This window comes from Sycon ciliatum, chromosome 11 (assembly GCF_964019385.1).
Source record: "Sycon ciliatum chromosome 11, ocSycCili1.1, whole genome shotgun sequence".
Taxonomy (NCBI): domain Eukaryota; kingdom Metazoa; phylum Porifera; class Calcarea; order Leucosolenida; family Sycettidae; genus Sycon; species Sycon ciliatum.
The window spans coordinates 17,334,632-17,352,156 of NC_088653.1; the positions used below are offsets into that span (position 1 = coordinate 17,334,632).

The window sequence follows — 17,525 nt, forward strand, 5'->3', positions numbered from 1 at the left end:
GAATGGCAGTCAGCCAGACTGAGTACAGTTGAACATGTATAATAATAATAACACATTTCGCGTAGTTCAGCACTAAAATAAAGAAATTCAGTGTTTTTTCCCACTTCTGTCTTGTGAGCATCATCAGCAAGGTGTAGTAGCTGCTGATACTGATTTGTCCTCGAGTGTCGAGCTGCACAGTTTCTTCCAGTCTGTCTTGTCCTCTGCATGTTGTCGGCACCTGGAAAGGTCTTCCATGGTCTTCATGGGCACACCCAGCTTATTCAACTGAGCGACCAGACTTGTGGCTAGTGTCAACCTTGGCCGCCCACGAGGTGCTTTGTTGTCCTTGTCCAAATAGCCGCGCATGGCTACTTAGGGTGGCGTGTCCGTGTCCACCTGTAGCACATGACTGGTCATTCGTAGTCGCCTACACGCAGCTGTGTCATGTATTACTACAAGAACTCAACCAAGTCCTCAGCAGTCATGGAGTAGCGGCAGGTTGGGCAAGTTGGGCTGGAGGCAGAACTGATCCACTCCTTCATACAGTGGAAGTGAAATTCATGACCGCACTCCAACTTGGATAGAGGACGGTCCAGGGTATCCTGACAAATCACAACAAATGGGCTCATGACTTATTGCTGACGAGTCTACCTTAGTTGGTAGTACATTGATGTACTGCAGCTCCATGGGGTGTATTGCCTGGTCTTGATGGTGGCTACCGTAATACACCCCGTTGAGGTACCACTGATAGATACCCTCCTCCTCCTGAGAGATGAAAGCAGGTCCATCTTCCCTATGCCGAAGGTTGTATCGGTACCACTCCCGTACACGATTGTTACCTTCCCTGCGTATCACCGCTGGCGCATTCTCCCTGTGGAGCATTCCGTGGTGATACCACCGTAGAATACAGCATGTGGCGTCACAATAACTGCCTGCAGGACCGCCGGCTCTGTGACGGACACCGTTGAGGTAGTACTCGATGCTGCCCCGTCCTATCCAAGCCGGTTCATTAACGCGATGAAGGCGACCTCCATAGCACCAGGCGGACACTCCCCTACTATCAACAAGAGCTGGTCCGTCCTCCCGATGGAGTCTACCGTCGACGTGCCAAATTTCTTGCTGCGCGTTTTGATCTGCCAACTCCACAACAGTTCTTATTGGCGTCCGCCTTTCTATTAGTAAAGGACCCGTGGTGAGAGACCACGACCGGTCGTCCACGTCTACACCGAATGTATTAGCCATATCTATTTACTGAGAATAATGTAACAACTCCTCCACAAACGCTTCTACAACTGACGTCTTCTTCATCCCCAGATAGGCGTTAGCCTTTGGGTAATCCTGAAATAAAGATTATCATTATTATCCTGGTTTTTTTTCCTCTTGGTGGTTTTGGATAAGAGTTGAAAAGTCCAAAAGGTCAACTGATGACCTTTGCGTTACTTGGTATGATTGGATTTTAGCGGATGATGTCGGTATGCAGCTGGGGAGCGAATTCGACAGGAAGAAGATAAAGGTCTTGCTTTGCGGTTCACACCTTCACTTCAGTATCAATACAGTCCAAATGACGTTCACGTGCCATTGCGGTGTCGAACTTACAGGGGTAACACCCCTGTTCCAGCACCTGAGGCGGTGCGTCAAGCGCCGCCTCTTTCTCATCATATATTGGGACAAATGGTAAGTGTGCAGTGCTCCTAGCTCTCTCCCCCAACAAAAGAGCTCTATGACACTGTGCTTTCTGCGGTTTCTTTCGTTTTTACAGTGGAGAAAGGCTGGTGGGAGGCCCAGCCGTGGTCGCCCACCTCACGGGTACGGCCCATCTAACCCGTTACTGGGAGGGTCGGCAAGTCGGACTGCTGTTGCAGTCCGACTACCGGGACGCCGTAGAGCGTATTAAGACCCTGTAAGTAAGCACTGCTCTGTTTACATGTATACTTACCCCCTCGTTATAGCGATACTTACTTGTTTCGTATCCTCTTGTCTTACCCTGCTTTCGTATTCGTGACACTAATAGTGTTTGTGTGCGCTCATGCTTGGTTTCACAGATGATGATGTATGAAGGTCTGGGGCTGCCGTCTTCAGGATGTGCCACTTGTTTCAAAATTATTTGTAAGTACTTGTAACAGGCGTAGTGTAGTAACTGTGCGTGCAGTGTAGTAACAGTGTGTAGTGTTTTGTGATGGTACTGTGCTATAGCAGTCGTGATGTATTTTGTGATGGTCCTGAGCAGTCGTAATGTGTTGGGCTACTGAAGTACACTGCATGAAGGGGTATGTGTGGGTGCATCGACATATTCTCATGCTTCCTAAACCCTAGATACGTGTATAGCACTATAACCTAGATGTGTGTGTGCGTGTGTGCGTGTGTGTGTGTCCGCGCATGCGCGCGTGTGCGTGCATTGTGTTCTCTTCTACAGACTCATCCAAGTCAATTTAAATAAAAGTGTATTATAGTAAACAGTATTGTGTTTTGTTACAGTGAATATGTGGGGAATGGTGGACATGCCTTAGTGTGACTGGATACCCGCGGGTTGTGACTCTTTGCTGGTCACTCTGGATTCTCCAGTATAAATTCGGTGCAGGGCAGAGGGGATTTGTGGTGCGTAGCAACACTGCTTCACTGTGACACCCCTTCAATAATTGTTTTGATGCATGATACTCCGGTCGTAGCCGGTTGATTCTAACTGAATTCCGATCAAAATAGAAATATGCATCTAATGTACCTGCATGGATAGTAGGCATTTCCCTAATCGGCCGGGCGAAAAATTCGCCGAAAACAGTGGTTTTGAAGAAATTACCCATCTTTTCACCGAATGTTCAAAAATTCGCATGTTGAATTCGCCGAAAACCGATGTTTCAGTGCTTCTACAGGGTGTATGTAAATGTACACACAAATAGGAGATCCCCCAGATAGGCGTTAGCCTTTGGGTAATCCTGAAATAAAGATTATTATACATGACGTAATGGGAACGGTGACTTCAAGTACTATGTTGAGCCGAATTCTGATCTTGGGGCTCATAATATGGCCGAATTTGAACATTCTCTTAACCGATCGAAAAGCCGATTAGGCATGCTCTGCATGGGCAACTTGTCAATCAGTGCACATCTACGATGTGCAAATAAAACGAATGCACGGAACGTGAACTTTGTTTGCTGCAAATCTACGAGGTGCGAATCAGGGAGTAGTATAATGACACGTGTACTAGTACACCTTGTGTTGCACTGCGTCTTTTCCACACGCATAGGACCACTGAAGGTCACACGCTCCGCGTGCGTATGCACGCATGCGCAATATGTCACTGCATGCAATGTACATCTACGATGTGCAAATCAGGGGATAGTACGTATTTTACTACTCCCCGGTGCGAATGCACCGAACGTGCACAAGTCCACGTTCGCCACGGAAAAGAACATGATGACATTTATGGCATGACAGGGTCAAAGGTCAAACCCTGGGGGAGTCCCGGGGCCAGACCAAACGCGCCCGATACAGTGTGCCTTATTTAACCCAAAGGTCAAAGGTCAAACCCTGGGGGAGTCCCGGGGCCAGACCCAGCACGACCGACACAGTGTGCCTTATTTGGCCCAAAGGTCAAAGGTCAAAAAGTGTGCCAGAACCTGCCCCGCACTTACTACTATCGTGTACATTTCTTCGTTTCTTCTTTGCTGTTTTCAGTGAGTGTTTTGTTTTCTCTTTGTCCTTGATCTCGACGGTGTTGTCGTGCTCATTACCTTACTGAGACGTCTCTTGTGACTGTAGCCAGTGTCACGGAGGATTTTATTGGCGTGACGAGGTACATGTAGATCGCCGAGATCGAGCGTGAAAAACGCTTTGCATTAGTAGCTCCTGTAGAATGTCTTCTGGGATGGCGTATCCATGGTCAACAAAGCCAAGGTGCAAGACAGCATAAGAGATCGTGTAAACGATGTGAACTCCAAAAGGTAAGCTCCTGAACAAGTGGAAAGATATATGTGTATTTACAAACTCTCTCTCTTCATCCATCGATTGCCGCTATGCATTGCATTTTGTCTTCACAGATAATCTGGACAAATAAACTATGTTGTAACTGGAGAGTGCAATCGTGCTTGGGACCCATCCCAATGTCATCACATGGCTGTGGTGACTAGTGGATATCTGTACCCGGGAGAGTTTTTCCTCAACTGAGACGGAGTGTAGGTGGATGGATTATGAGAAATGCGAAGATGTGGAGTAAGTTGTGTCGAAGAAATGTGTAATAAAATAAAATTTACTTTACACTCAAACATACATTGTACACTGTATATGTACATGTAACGTCATGATAATAATTCCATCTTCGTAATCTCCGCAACAGGTACGCCATACGCACCGAATACATGGTGTGTGTGCACGCGCGCGCTTGCGCGCGTACATGCACACACTCTCATGCGTGGCCGAGTTGGCCGGATGAACAGACCACGCATTTGCACGAGGTGTCCGTCATGTCATTGGAATGCTGTACTTTATGACTTTATTCCAAAATAGTATGTCTTGCCCCTGTCAAATGGAGTTTGTGTCTATGCTCAGCGGGTATCGGGCCACGACGCCACACTGCAGTCAGCGCTGGAAATAAAATAGCACTTCATGGATTATTTTAACTAATTTCCTTTGCGTTTACATGTACTTTGTTGAGCCCGTGGTTTCATTTCTGTGTTCTGTTATGATTGGCCTCTGGAAATAATCGGAGTGGATGTCATTTTTGTCATAATATATGTGTGTGCCTTGTGCAACAAGTTCAAGGCTAGATGCACTTCACATTCGGCGTGCGATCTCGGCGTCTGGGACCTGATAACGTCTTGGTTGGATGGGTAATCAAGGATAATACTACTCGGCACACCAATGTACATGTCAATGTATTTTTTACTTTTTCAGAGCTGCACTATTTACGGACGATTGTGTCTGTTAGAGAGGAAATAAATAGTATTCACAAACAAGTCCCACTTATTGTTTCTGTTTGTAAAAGGAAATTGCAATTTTTTGGTCATATTGTTCGTTCCGGCTGTTTGTCATTGACTGTTCTTCAGGGTTGTGTTGCTGGAGGTCGTGGCCGACGCAGGCCCAGAATGTCATGGCTTGATAATATTATTATTTCATGGACTGCACTTGACGTGCAGTCCCTGCTCACTGCTGCACGCGATCGATTTTTATGGCGCTCGCTTGTTCATACTTGCTCTGTGACGCCCCGACGGCCTTAGGGCTTGTGATGATGACTATTTACGTCTTGATGCTTACTTCGGTGCTAGCGTGTTTCCCCCGGATTATTTCTATCATCATGCGTGTTCTTGGGCTGATCGAGCATATGCACGAGTGTGCAGCTATAACCCCGTGTATCTTTGGTTACACTTTGTTCTGCAATGCATGTACCTTGTAACAGTATGTGCTTGCACTGCTTTGTGTGGCTGCATATTTCAGGACTATTCAGTGCATTAGACCCAGGTTGGTTTGGTTGCCGGATGATCTCTTGTTGCGTCGCTCTGTGTTTTGTATTCATCAATTTCTGGGCTTGAGAATTGAGCTGGTGTGTGGTTCACAATATCGAAATCATGCTGGTGCTCTGTGTTTCGATTATCGACTGTCCGAGCAGTCACGATTCATTACCAGAACCGTCAATACTGTAGTCTCTTCACGTGTTTGTCTTTTTGTGTTTTCGCCGGGGAATTAGCGGTGACGTTGCACATAGAACGGCAGTGTTGCATCACTGGACGACCCTGCCTCTGCATCTGCTTTCATGTCCCCAGGATCTGGTGCAGATACACCAGACAGTCACTTCCTGTAAACACGAAAACAGCAAAAGAAGAGATCCCGCAAATCAGGAAAACCACTGTGGAAAATATCGAGTAGATCATACACCATTCAATAATCTGGAGTAATTACAGTGAGACAAGCACTTCAGTGCTCTCTCTCTCTCTCTCTCTCTCTCTCTCTCTCTCTCTCTCTCTCTCTCTCTCTCTCTCTCTCTCTCTCTCTCTCTCTCTCTCTATCTCTCTCTCTCTCTCTCTCTCTCTCTCTCTCTCTCTCTCTCTCTCTCTCTCTCCATCCTTCCAAAATACCCTGTAACAATTCCCAAGAATTATTTTATTTTATATTTTCAGGACATCATTCTGAACATAATAACTTCTTCCATGGGTCTTCAATCACCACGGGGGCGAGAATATATCTAAGTCATGCAGTTTACGGGAGGTGCGTGCTGTCATGGATATAGAGGCTGATGTTATTGTGCCAGCGTAAGGGCAGAGACAGAAAGAAGACACTGATTTCTTGAACAACTCACCTACATATAATCGAATCCACAGGGAGCGCTCGTACTTTGATCCATCAAGACGCGAAGAATCTTCAAAGCACTCTCAAACACGGAGTTTTACAGTGGGCAGCCAATTTCACAGCCATTATGAAGGCCCTCGACGACTACAGGAGATTTGTAGAGGAAAGAACAAGGAGTAAAGAGCGACAACAATCGCTTGAAGAAAAAGCAAAGAAAAACTGCTCTCTCTCTCTCCACTGACTCCAGTCATTTAGATGCTGTTGCCTTTGACAACTGGTTCCATCCAGAGGACGCGACTTTTGTTTGTCCCCAGTGCTCTCCGTTGCTATGCGTATCGAAGGGGCCGTGACGTCACACTTATTAACAGCCCCATTGTAGTTGACGTTGATTTAGTGACTTTGGCAAGTTTGAGTCGTGTCAAGAAGTCAGGTAGGATTCAGTACTAAGGCAGTAGTGAAACGTGAGTGGCAGTCTTTGCCGGTTTCTGAGGGCATCCTGGATTTGGTGTGCAGCGCTGTGGAAATGGCTGGCTGTGGAGGTCCCAGCACTGGATGTTGTTTCGAAAAAAAAAAAAAAAATTCTTTACTTTAAAAAAAAAAAAAAATCAAAGGTACGACCTCGTAGCACACCGTAAACCTCAAAAAATTCAAAAATTGACTTGGGTCTGTGGGAGTCCGCGAGAGAACGCCCACTCGTTCCGTTGTGACAGATTCCAGGGCCACGTTGAGGGGCCCTACCCCACCACCCATGGCTGCTTCTGGACTTGTTTTAGGTTTGGGTCCCGCGCACGGACAGAATGGGCACGAAAATGTGAAAAAAATGTAAATGCATTTGTTTGGCTCCTGGGTGGCTCGCACACCGTGGCACTATGCCGGAAATTTGAGTTTTTCCGGCCTGGAAAGCCTGTCAGTGAGGCGCAAGAACTTGTAAATCATGTCCTGAGGGCCAGCATAGTGGCAGGAGTGTGTGGTCAAAATTTCACTCAAATCCACTGAGAAACACCAAAGTTACGGTCAATTGAATGCCATATGAAATTTATGGGTAGGCTGCCCCCTTAACGAACTTGTGAAGACTACTAACATTTTGTTAGTATACTGTGACACAAGATATGACACCATGGCCAACCAGGGCCAAACAGACAGAACAAGCTGCTACTAGAACAATTTCAAACGAATAATGCTGTCCTTCTGGACACACAGATTAGGCTTATGAATACGTTCTGTCTGTTTGGCCCTGGTTGGCCATGGTGTCATATCTTGTGTCACAGTATACTAGTAGTCTTCACAAGTTATTATTATTATTATTTAAATTTTGAATAGGGCAATCCCCACAGGCCTAAGGCCTTTTTACAGGGTACCCTATGTGATCACGTACAGATTTGCGGAATAGTGAAAGCGAGGAGCAAGAGCGAATGTCAGCTGGAAGAGAATTCCAGCGGTCAGAAGCCAGAAAGCTCAAAGCGAATAAGCCATAACGATTGCGTGCTGTAGGCAGAGCAAGGGAATCTATGGACTGGGAACGTGTACGGGCAGCTGTGTGTGTTGCGGCAGAACGAAGGCAGAAGCAATCAGAGAGCAGAGTGCTACACATGCCACGTAGGGCCCGAAAGACAAGAATATACAATTTAAGCTGATAGCGCAGTGCAATAGGAGCAAGGCTATATCTGGTGTGTAAGACTGAAACATCATAGTGCCAAGGGAAACCAAAAACAATCCTAACAGCGCGGTTAGCAATACGAGTTAGTCTATCATGTTGTGTGGTGTGAAGGCAGTGTACAAACGCATTAGAACCATACTCAAGGTGTGCTTGAATAAATGAGCAGTAAAAGGTCTTTCTCGCAGCTACTGAGGGCAAGGGAGCAAGTACCAGGTATCTTGCAGGAGAATGATGGAGCTTATGAGTCAAGTTCGTTAAGTGCTTTCGCAGTTTTTCCTGTTATTACCTTAGTGCTAGGATTATCATTTTCATAGGTGTTGTTTCTTCTCACTCCAATAATAATAATAATAATGACCAGTGTTCAGTCTCCATGGCAACATTGTTGTTGAGATCGAAATGCGGGCGTGTTGGATTTCTTGCGAATTCAAAATACAAAGAACAACATTTCTCTTGTTAAGGTTCCATAGTAAACCTATTTACGATACAATACAATGTATTTGCTTTCATTTGTTGTTCAGTTCCCATGGCAACGTTGTCGTTGACGTTGCAGACATATAGACATGTACCTTGTTGCCAATTATTATTCATTAGTAGCTGTAATTGCACGTTCACATCCATGTTCATCTAATACAAAATACATATTCACGGTGCTCATGTAAGAGTTTTGTAAATATGTCCACTTGTTCAATTACCTTCCTATAATAAGATCATTTGATTGAGATTTCACACAGCGGCTTCCAGGCTGGCTCTTTGGGGATTGTTTGGCTAGCTTGCTTTGGCCTACTCTCGCTAGGTATAGTGAGACTGAGAGCAGTCCAAAGTCTTGGGCTCTTTCCCCTCACCTACAGTGCATTTCAAAACTATAGACGCGTAGGGTTTTTGAAATATTTCAAATCTGGCTGGAACTTTTTGAGAATAGTTTTCGGAATATTGCTCAGGATCGCTCCACAATTACTCTCATATAGTTTCTAAAGGATTGAATAACAGACGCCCAATTTGGAAAAATTTATGCACAAAGTGATCACAGATTTTATGTGGTATAGATGCTGGCATCACGGTTTTTGCCTAGGTACGCGTCTATAGTTTTGAAATGGACTGTAGGGGATTATGAAGAGTAATCCCCTGGGTCAGGGGATTATCAGCCCTAGAACCCCTGACAAGTCGAGCTATCGAACGTTTTTCACCGAACGAATTATTTTAGTTTAGACCCAACCCCTCCCTCCCTCCCCCTCAGAACGTAAAAAAAGTTTGACATATGCATGCATGTAGTTGAAGACACCACTGCAGCTGTACTTATGGTTGATAAATATGGTGGTAAAGACACACCTGGCAATATGGCGGTAAACACACGCCTGCCCACACACGCTCTCTAGGCTGCAAAGTTCTGGCACAGAGCTCTCCTTCTCACCACCACCACCATCAGTTCGCGCCTGGCGCCTGGTCGATGCATGGCTGGTGGTATCCGGCATAGCAGGCTGGTACATCAAGTAGCGCATGGCACATAGATGATGACACAGCAACGACATAGCTCGATTGCGACGTACGTTTCGTCCCCGTTGGACTCATCAGGCAATCTTCTTCTTGGATGTCTTCATACGGAGCTTGACTCGGGAGAATGTAGTTGAAGACACCACTGCAGCTGTACTTATGGTTGATAAATATGGTGGTAAAGACACACCTGGCAATATGGCGGTAAACACACGCCTGCCCACACACGCTCTCTAGGCTGCAAAGTTCTGGCACAGAGCTCTCCTTCTCACCACCACCACCATCAGTTCGCGCCTGGCGCCTGGTCGATGCATGGCTGGTGGTATCCGGCATAGCAGGCTGGTACATCAAGTAGCGCATGGCACATAGATGATGACACAGCAACGACATAGCTCGATTGCGACGTACGTTTCGTCCCCGTTGGACTCATCAGGCAATCTTCTTCTTGGATGTCTTCATACGGAGCTTGACTCGGGAGAATGTAGTTGAAGACACCACTGCAGCTGTACTTATGGTTGATAAATATGGTGGTAAAGACACACCTGGCAATATGGCGGTAAACACACGCCTGCCCACACACGCTCTCTAGGCTGCCATACCAACCATAAGTACAGCTGCAGTGGTACCATGGTGTCTTCAACTACATTCTCCCGAGTCAAGCTCCGTATGAAGACATCCAAGAAGAAGATTGCCTGATGAGTCCAACGGGGACGAAACGTACGTCGCAATCGAGCTATGTCGTTGCTGTGTCATCATCTATGTGCCATGCGCTACTTGATGTACCAGCCTGCTATGCCGGATACCACCAGCCATGCATCGACCAGGCGCCAGGCGCGAACTGATGGTGGTGGTGGTGAGAAGGAGAGCTCTGTGCCAGAACTTTGCAGCCTAGAGAGCGTGTGTGGGCAGGCGTGTGTTTACCGCCATATTGCCAGGTGTGTCTTTACCACCATATTTATCAACCATATGCATGCATAATACAACAAAAGTTGCAAGTGTGTAACTGCTCCTATGGGCATGCACATATATCAATGTTTTCTGAAACGAAATTGGTCAACCCCCTCCCATCCCACCCTATAACGAAATTATTTCGTTTTGTGAAAAAAGTTCGATAATACATATAATCAAGAGTCCATAAACAGTTTTTTTGTTTATGCACTCTTGATTATAATGGACGATCCCATAATGCGTTCGTCATTTTTCTGCACGTGCACACGTGACTATTATTGCCCGAAACAGGAAAATGAAGTTGAAGACACCACTGCAGCTGTACTTATGGTTGATAAATATGGTAGTAAAGACACACCTGGCAATATGGCGGTAAACACACGCCTGCCCACACACGCTCTCTAGGCTGCAAAGTTCTGGCACAGAGCTCTCCTTCTCACCACCACCACCATCAGTTCGCGCCTGGCGCCTGGTCGATGCATGGCTGGCGGTATCCGGCATAGCAGGCTGGTACATCAAGTAGCGCATGGCACATAGATGATGACACAGCAACGACATAGCTCGATTGCGACGTACGTTTCGTCCCCGCTGGACTCATCAGGCAATCTTCTTCTTGGATGTCTTCATACGGAGCTTGACTCGGGAGAATGAAGTTGAAGACACCACTGCAGCTGTACTTATGGTTGATAAATATGGTGGTAAAGACACACCTGGCAATATGGCGGTAAACACACGCCTGCCCACACACGCTCTCTAGGCTGCAAAGTTCTGGCACAGAGCTCTCCTTCTCACCACCACCACCATCAGTTCGCGCCTGGCGCCTGGTCGATGCATGGCTGGCGGTATCCGGCATAGTAGGCTGGTACATCAAGTAGCGCATGGCACATAGATGATGACACAGCAACGACATAGCTCGATTAGCTCGATTTTATCAACCATAAGTACAGCTGCAGTGGTGTCTTCAACTTCATTCTCCCGAGTCAAGCTCCGTATGAAGACATCCAAGAAGAAGATTGCCTGATGAGTCCAGCGGGGACGAAACGTACGTCGCAATCGAGCTATGTCGTTGCTGTGTCATCATCTATGTGCCATGCGCTACTTGATGTACCAGCCTGCTATGCCGGATACCGCCAGCCATGCATCGACCAGGCGCCAGGCGCGAACTGATGGTGGTGGTGGTGAGAAGGAGAGCTCTGTGCCAGAACTTTGCAGCCTAGAGAGCGTGTGTGGGCAGGCGTGTGCTTACCGCCATATTGCCAGGTGTGTCTTTACCACCATATTTATGAAACAGGAAAAGCCGCGAAAATTCGAAAAGTCGTGCCACGAATCCGTTCAAAAGACTAGTGCTCGAGAAAAACGAATGCAGATCACTTTCTACTTTTTCCAGGTACTCGTAGTCCTAAAAATTAAATACCGGTACGGTGTTTTACGACTCCCTGGCAAATACCGGTGATTGCAATTTCTGCTCCGTTGTATCTCATTCTCTCAAAGGAACCATGAGTCTCGCTTTGAGGTGTGCCCGCGCCCTGCGCCCCGCTGGGATCCAGCTGCGCTCTTCTTCCATCATGGACATCCACCAGGGAACTGGCGACAGACAAGGTCAACTTATTCGAACTCAAGTCAAGAATCATGAAGGCAAGGTTTATGTGGATATTCGCAGGTACTTTCTTCCGGATCGCGCGAAGAAGGCAGATGATTTTGTGCCCACCAAGAGGGGTATCTCTCTGAATGTGAACCAGTTCGAGAATCTCGCAGCAGCCATCCCTCAACTTCGTGAGATGATCAAGGAGGAATCGTAATGTGCGATCAGGTCAAGCTCCTGCTGTGGTCATGCTTATCTCGCGGGGAACCGTTGGTAGGTGTCAGCAATGCTACAGTATCCGCACTAATGTGCTCCACCCTTTGCGTTTTATTTATTGTAGGCTAGTGGACCCGTCGTTGTCGATCCGTTTTTATATGATTTTCAAGTGTGTGCCTAATCTCGATATCGGCGCTATCGCTGAATCTGCTCCAATAGTGCAATGCATAGCCCATAGAGTATAATACTGCATAAGTCTCAACCCTCAGCTAGTTGCTTTAGCTGCTTTGTGACGGGAATAGCTCTCCCACAGTTCGGAATAGTCCGTACATACATGTATGTGTACCACACGTAGATTATAATCATTACCATGCATCGTCATTCATTACTCCGTTGCCGTGGAAATAATAAGATGGAAAATGAAATTATAAAAAGCATTCTTCTGAATTACGTTCCGGTGACCGGTGGTACGGTCACTCATCTGAGGCACACTTTACTCCTGGGGAGGGGTGGCTCCGCTCAAATTTTTCAAAATTTAGAGCCGAAATTAATGCATTGATCTCATCCACTCGGTTTCTACAGTATACAGCCAGACGTCGCCGCACACATCCGTTTTCCACAAAATTAAATCTGTCCCTCCAGAAACTTGCGGAGACATTTCGGAAATATCGCGGAAAAAGTTGCATGCGAGGTAAAATGCCACAAATTGCGGGGAATATTGCGGATTTTGTCAAATATTGCGGGATTATTGTGGTAAAATTGCGGAAATTGCGGCCGATTTTGGTACTTGTACTGTAGTGGTGTACGGTCTGTCCCCGGGGGATATCGCGGGAAGAATCGTAAAAAAACGCGGCATAACATGGCATAATTCGCGGTGAATTTGCGGTGAATATTATTGATATGCGGCAAGTTTGCAGTTGATATGAGGCAATTTTCAGTGAGTATGTGGTGAAATCAATCAGTTACAAGTCTCTGGTGTAAGCACTCGTCATATTTGAGTACAAAGCCGCCACGATGAGACGTTGCTGACCAAACAGTGCACTGTCAGTGTGTGTACGTGTAGTGCAACAAAAAAGTTCAAAAAACGGGGGGGGGGGAAATCGGGGAAAACGCGGTCTTTAAAAAAACGCGGAAAAAACGCGGCCGCGGAATCGCGATTTTCCCCGGGGACAGTACGGTGTACGAGTCGTCCAGCATAAATCATGCATGACAAAACAGAACGTGTGCTGCGCTGACTGTGTTCAACTGCCCGACAGGAGCTTGCAAGACAGCTTTCCTCATATCCTCGGACAACACTCGACGCGAGCCTTATTTTGTGGCTTGTCAGCCGCTGATTTGCCCAGAAACTTCTCCATTCTGGTGTCGATCTCACAGGTAAACTACTGACAAGCTTGAAGAACTAAACAACATCGAAGAAAGACTCGAATATCGCGGTTGCTTTTCGAAATATCGCGGTGCTTTTCAAGTACATGTATCAAGGACAGTTTTCTATAATAACGCGGATGATTTTTCAAATATCTTGGATATCCCGGACTTTTGTTCAAATCGCGGAAAACAACGCGGCCGCGGAATCGCAAGTTCCTGGAGGGACAGAGTCAAAAAGATATCCGGATAGGCGAGGGAACCAGATACCCGAGCACCGGTTTTGTTGGATGCATCACGTACGCTGTAAATCTCAATCTCTCTCTCTCTCTCTCTCTCTCTCTCTCTCTCTCTCTCTCTCTCTCTCTCTCTCTCTCTCTCTCTCTCTCTCTCTCTCTCTTTCTCTCTCTCTCTCTCTCTCTCTCTCTCTCTCTCTCCCTCTCTCTCTCTCTCTCTCTCTTCCGGATGACAAGGGATCCGGATAAGCGAGGTCTGACTGTACTACAGTCCATTCATAAAAAGATGGGCTCTGGCTCTGGCGAGCTCCCGTATTTGGCGGTTTTTCGTGATTTCATCGTACACAGTGCAGTGCTGCGAACTTTGAAATTTGAAAAAGGGTCCAAAAAGGGTGCCTGAACTGGGGTTCGAACCGCAGAATGCACTGTTGCCAGGCGGGGTCAAACGGCCTGGATTTTGATGGTTTTCCCAATTCTGTGCTTTTGGGGCAAAACCTGGCCGAAATCCTATTCTTGCTATGGCTTGCTTTTTGGGCAAAAAAACTTCAGAAACATAATTGGAAGAGGATTCCATAGGGGATTGCCAAAAAAAAGTCTAAAAAAACTCACAAAGTTTGACCCATTTATGGCCAAAAGCTAGAAGTTCATTTTTTTCTGAATGGACTGTAGGGGACCTGCCCTGTGCCGCACTGCCGTTGACTGGCTTACAAAGTTACAATGTATGTTCGTCGGAAATCCATCCTTTGTTGTTGGTTTTTATTTTACTTCGCACATTCAACCAGGATAACTACTGTATTCTACCCGTGCGCACACCCCTCAAAAACACTACAGACAGACGCAGTACTCGTACCCTGGCCCTGTTACGGGCCTGTATCTAACCAGGCGAAGCGCCAGCACCGAAAAAGACCCCTAAAGGTTTTAAGGGTGTCTACCAGGCCTACTCCCTGGTGTCTACTACACTGTACTGTATTCTACCCAGGTATACAGAAGCCTTGCTTGGTAGTTTAACATGCCCCCCCCCCCCACCCCTTGTAACATGCTGTCAAAATCGGAAAACATGTACGATTCTACCCGGCCGTGAGCACCCCTAAAAAAAGTTGCACTTTTATTTTCCAAATCCGACACCATGCACCAGGCCGGCCCGGGAAATTTCAAACTCAGCTCAATCTCGCCAAAAAGAGACTACTGTAATTTCACAAATTTTCGGTGTACTTTTATTTTCGGTACTTTCGGTGCGTCTGTTTCATACCTAAAATTTCAATACACCGAACAAACACTAACACCAAGAGTTCATAACCCCCAGCGCAGCTTGTCATCCGAGGAAAATTTAGGTTCTTTGCGATTTCTGGAAACTATACCCTGAACCTGCTCCTAACTCAAGGCTGTAGCCTCGACTTTTCGAAGCTTTGTTTGAAGACATTTCGGACGTACGTACATGTACCAGTCGTACTTTCTCAAAAACAAAACTCTTTCTCCAAGAATCCATGGACTACATGTCGACATCGCGACAGGAAGAAGTGAGGACGCTGTTAAAAATATTGCATTGCCGTCGAGGACAATCTTTCTTCTTTCTGATAGCTGTGCAACTCAGCCGAAAAATGCTCCTTCGACGTATTCTCAAGTTCCTCAACCATTTGAAATCATCTTCGAGGAAAGCACCGGGAATATGCCGATGGCCTGGGGAAGAAATTGTTCTTGAAGAGACTGACTGCACTGGTGAGAGAAGAAGGCGATGAAGAGTCACCATTGCATCGAAAAAATAAATAGTTTTGTCTTTAGGATCGTGTGCTTTGTTTCACTTTTGTTTCTTGAGGTACTAGTACTCTTTTCGCGGCTGTATCTGGGCCGACCGCACAAGAAGAGGCATTACTTTGGTCCCACACAAGCAAATCACTCCAAATTTTCTCCACACACAGATGAAAGGGTAGTGATTGCAACAGCAGAAAATATATTGTCATGCTTTGCGAGATCCTTGGAAAATGTAAATCAGAATGTACACTTTCTGTCGATATGACGGGCTACACATTTTCTTAAAAAAGTGTCCAGGAAAAGACTATTTGATGGGTCCAAATTTGTTGGATCCAAACCATCTAGGTCTGGGGAAGGGCACCTGGGTCAGCAGAAGTCCATCCAAAGGAACAAAGGACGCACAATACACCTTATAAAACAACATATATAATACGCGACCATGTTGCAACATTTGAGAGAGGGCAAAGATTGTTCCAGTTAAAGTGTTGCTCTTGAAAACACCCAGGTGCCCTAGGCCTGGGCATCACCTTTCCAAAAATGTATACTTTGGGGGGTGTCCAGACACTTTGTCCAAGAGAAAACTTCAGAAAACACACTCGCAGTAGGCTAAAAACAGTGAAAAAAAGGGGTCCAAAACAGACAAAAATGCAGGCATAAGCTGTAATGTCAGCAACAAAACCTCACCAAACCAAGCTAAAATCCACCAGCCTCATATGTGACACCTTCTTGCTCTGTTCTTTGCTCTTCCCAGCCCTTTTCTTTCTTCTCCTCTTCTTTCTTGTGCTTTTTTGCAATGCTGAACTGGCCACTTCGGCATGTGCAATGCGGTCCGTATCCTCCTTCTTCAGTGCCTTGATGGTGTTATGGCCAACAGAACACGACATTTCTCTCAAGAACTTGACAAAGGCTCATGGCACCATCATCGAAAGTGCATGTAGCAAGATTTGCAGCGAGCTCCACCACACAGCGACCTGCATTGACTTCCTTCGGGCACATGCGCCACACGACACCATTGAATGCTTCTTTGGCATTTTGTGTGGCACCAAGCAAGCACCGTTTCAGAAGTGCCTGGTCTGCCAGTCTTCGGTAAACAGGCACCAGCAACTTGTAGATGGCCTCTGGCTTCGGGATTTTCTGCTAACAGCCGCGCGAGTGCTGGGCAGCGTAGTTGCGGCTTTTCTCGCCAACCGTGTGTGCAGCCTCAATCGCAGCTTGTTGGTGTTTCTGGAAGTTCGTCTTGTTGACAGGCTTGGGGAGGTCCATAATGGCACAGAATTTCTGGAGACCAGAGTGTCCTCGGCCAATGGGCTTGGCAGCTAAAACGGAGCATCGGTTGACGTCAAAAAATCTTGTTCTTATGGACGATGAAAACTTGACATTAGCACCAGGACATGATTCTGATGAACAGGATATGACCATGTGTGATCCTAAGCCTTGCTGTCTCTCCTTTTCCAAAATGATACCGCCAACTTTACAAACTGCACACACATTTCAGCAGAATCTCCTGCAGCTGCTCCAAGTCGAAAATACGTTTCCCGCACCAGTATGGGGCTCATCAGCCTCGAAACAATCACTGTCATCACTGCTGTCACTCGTGTCTGGGTTCGAGGTCAGTGAGGTATCAGACTCCGTTCCAACATCGCCATCGCTGTCTGATGTCTCCTGCTCCCACCAGGGTTTGCAGCCGACGAGCTTTGCAAATGAAGAGCTACGTCCAATATCTTCTGGCTCCGCTTCCACAGGAACAGGGTTAGGATCGGGAGCTGTTTCAGGCTTCTTTCCATAGTAGGGAGGTTCTGCTCTACGTTTTGGGAACGCGACGCAAAGAATCACGCGAACTTTCTTCGCGTTCCCGTAACGTAAAGAAATGCTGTTCTGCTCTACGTTTCACCTAGAGAAGTCACGTGGAATGTGTACTGGGAATTCCCCCTTCCATATTTGGCAGTTTTCTGCATGCAGTTGATCGATACCCAGCAAATCCGTACGCATTTTCTCTGCGTGTGCCACAACGTAGAGAACCCCATCTCCG

General features: G+C 46.6%; 1 long non-coding RNA gene across 1 annotated transcript; it reads left to right on the top strand.

Moving 5' to 3' along the window:
• The first annotated feature begins 1,532 nt into the window (after positions 1–1,532).
• LOC135827516 (uncharacterized) lies at positions 1,533–2,178 on the top strand. The gene is made up of 3 exons (XR_010555475.1): positions 1,533–1,656; positions 1,742–1,882; positions 2,025–2,178. It is a non-coding gene; the product is annotated as an uncharacterized LOC135827516 (long non-coding RNA).
• The last annotated feature ends 15,347 nt before the right edge of the window (positions 2,179–17,525 follow it).